Raw genomic sequence first — 3,170 nt, 5'->3', positions numbered from 1 at the left:
GGTCAGCCGCCAGTAAGGCAAATAGCCTGTGCATGTTTTTGACTCTTGTTTCTGTTTTTGAGGGATTTTCTTGATCTTTTCAAGTTATATTATGATACTTATGAATTGTTTAACACCTGAAGTATTGATGAACACCGTAGGCGTCAAAAATTGCCTATAGGTCCCTGCACGCGGCTCGAGATAGAGAGAAAATGATGAACATCATTATTCGAGTTATAAAAGCTCATTTGATGATGACAAACGCATGAAGTGAGTCGACGGACCGTGTGAAGCAATGGTACTTCAGAATAACCAAACACGAACTGATCGGGAGCTACGCGTCGCTTAAAAAAGATGAAGCGCCCCTTAGGTCTTGTTTACTCCACATGTGATTCAATCATGGAAGCTCGTAGATCTCCTTGTCGGATTTCTAACACACTTTGAATCACATAATAACGGACAGAGCGCGCGAAACTATGTTCTGGGCCTCACCGAGATACCTCTTGGTGTCTCGGCACGGGCGAGACACCCCAAGGTGTCTCGACCATGCCGAGACACCCATGAGTGTCTCAGTCATGGCCTAGACACCCATGAGTGTCTTGGCCACACCGAGACACTCACAAGTGTCTCGGCCACGCAGAGACACCCACGAGTGTCCGCAGACCCGAAAAACTAAATTTTGGCAGTTTAAAGCTAATTTTCGATCATTAACCACCTGGATTTATTTCAACTCACTACTAAATAATGAGGCATCCTAGACGGAAATTTCCGTCTAGGATACCTAGAATTCCGTCTAGAATGCATATTCTAGACGGAATTCCGTCTAGAATATGCGTCTAGAATGTTTCCGTCTAGAATGTAGTATTTTAGACGGAAATTCCGTCTAGAATGCATTCTAGACGGATTATTATAAACGGAATTCAAAACCGTCTAGAATACATCCTAGATGGATTATTCTAGACGGAATTTCCGTCTATAATACTACATTCTAGACGGAAAAAAATGCCGTCTAGAATTGTTATCCTAGACGGAAATTCCGCTAGGATGACTATCCTAGACGGAATTTCCGTCTAGGATATTTTAAATTTTTTTAAATTTTTTTTCAAAAAATCAAGTATTCTAGACGGAATTTTAGCATCCTAGACGGAATTTCCGTCTAGGATGCTATGCTACAGTAGTTTTTTTTTTTTTTACAGTTAAGCCAAAAAAAATGAAACATCACACCATAGGAATAGACTCAAAACAATTGCTGGAGGAAAATGCCCCCATTTGTAACTAGGTAGAGATGAAAATCTTCCGAGTATTCTGCCAATATCAAGATCCAATAGACTCAAAACAATCATAAAAGAAATCTAAAAGGCTTATACAGCCTCAGTTTGAAAATAACAGGTGGTCATACCAAAGGAATTCTTATTAAGTTGCACAGAAGGGTCTGCACATAAACTTGAAGAAGCTACATATGATTATTCAATCTTATTGTACATCACATCAGTCCACAATATCTCAGAAGCTACGACTTACACACCAATTTGCACACGCATAGACAATGCAAAAAGACCACAACATATGGCGCATATATAGCACATACACATATCAAAAGAAGCTTCAGATATCACTCCTACTCGGCTTGTTTGAAACCGGAATCACCTGCAGCAATCAGTTAAACACACCCAAATTTCCAATTAATTACTTTCAGATATCATGTTTTAACCGCCCACTCCAAAAGAATAAATAAGCATATAATCATAATTCTAGCGGAATTTTAGAAAAGCTAAATTAAAAAATAATAATAATAAAAAGAAAGATGGGTTATATATACCGTAAGCTATTCCCTTCCCTTGTCCTGAGCTTTTGCAGATAACCCCAACAATTCGTTCATGCTCTGCACAATTAAAATATAAAATATTAAAAATCCTCAAGCATATCAAGCAGAGTGCCCAAAAGGATATTTGTAGTTTCCTGTGTGTATCAGAAAGCTCAGATAAGACTGCAGCTTCCTAAAGCATAGCTGGAAGTTAAATAAAAAAACAGTATCTATATCTATCAAGCTTCAAAGTTCAAAAATCTATTGAGACATAAACTAAATAATACACTATCTAAGCTGAGACTCCTACATTCCCGAGTAAGCATAATAACTATGTTCTCTATGATTTAAAATATTGTTCATACTAGCCATTTGTATAAACAGAACTCTACTAATTTTGCCAACTCGATGTTTACATGGCTGAATGTGTTTACACGTCTGGTGTTTTTCGAATTTGGACTCGAATACTTGATATTTGATAAATATTCATGGATGTTCATATCCTATACAGATGAAACAACCATTAAAAGAATAACTCACCACCCAACCAGAACCTTGCAAAGCAGCTCCTTCTGAGTTCATTTTTTGCACTAGAGCTTCCATTGAACCAAACTCTGTGTCAATAGCCCAACCAAGTGCACCATGTGGAGGTTCACCACCTCCCTCCTATCAATCATAAAAGCACTATTCTTTGTTGGGCCGAAATGAATAAAAGAGAACCAACTTACATTGACAGGCTTGAGATTATTTCTTGATTGCAATTAACTTTTGCACATAGTGACACCAAAGGTATATATTCAGCTTCATGGATAGAAAATAACTATCCATCTTCCTGTCCCCAATCAAGTTCTCCCATAATTCAATTGGGCATGACAGGGCTACAACAGTGCACTCTAATTTTCAAGGCTATATGAGTCTCATCATATGATTCAAAAAACCAACAAAGCAGAGCAAACTCATAAAGTAGCTTTATTTAAATTTAGAGTAGCTTGTTTTTTCTTGATTTCCCAACTATACGACAATTTTTTAGAGGTGAACTGCGGGAGCACAAGACATTGTAAGACCTTTAACATTTCATATGGACAAACATTGGACTGTGTAGGAATTTACCTTCCTTAAACCATCTTCTCTCATGGATAATTATATATTTCCTTATCATGTTCTAGAGCTATTGACTCTATTAAGATACTCAAAAAGCCAAATCTTAATGACTCAAATGATGATTGTACAATAAAATATTAACGCTTGTAAAAAATAATCTTAATTTTATCATACAAAAACTGGCTTTGAACTACAAATACATCAAAGATATTAACACACAGACAAAAATGGCCTACTCCTGAGTAGGTCCAGAACATTCATCAAAATTGTTCGCAAAAGAACACCA

At 37.0% G+C, this 3,170-nt stretch overlaps 1 long non-coding RNA gene across 1 annotated transcript; it reads right to left on the bottom strand.

Annotated features, from left to right (window-relative positions):
* Nucleotides 1–1,375: 1,375 nt before the first annotated feature.
* On the bottom strand, nt 1,376–2,526 carry LOC109828117. The gene is made up of 3 exons (XR_002243606.1): nt 2,324–2,526; nt 1,799–1,861; nt 1,376–1,626 (listed from the first exon to the last, which is right to left on the bottom strand). It is a non-coding gene; the product is annotated as an uncharacterized LOC109828117 (long non-coding RNA).
* Between the last annotated feature and the right edge of the window lie 644 nt (nt 2,527–3,170).

This window comes from Asparagus officinalis, unplaced genomic scaffold (assembly GCF_001876935.1).
Source record: "Asparagus officinalis unplaced genomic scaffold, Aspof.V1 AsparagusV1_Un735, whole genome shotgun sequence".
NCBI lineage: Eukaryota > Viridiplantae > Streptophyta > Magnoliopsida > Asparagales > Asparagaceae > Asparagus > Asparagus officinalis.
Note: the sequence above shows the minus strand (reverse complement) of the source record. Positions and strands in the feature narration are given on the sequence as shown.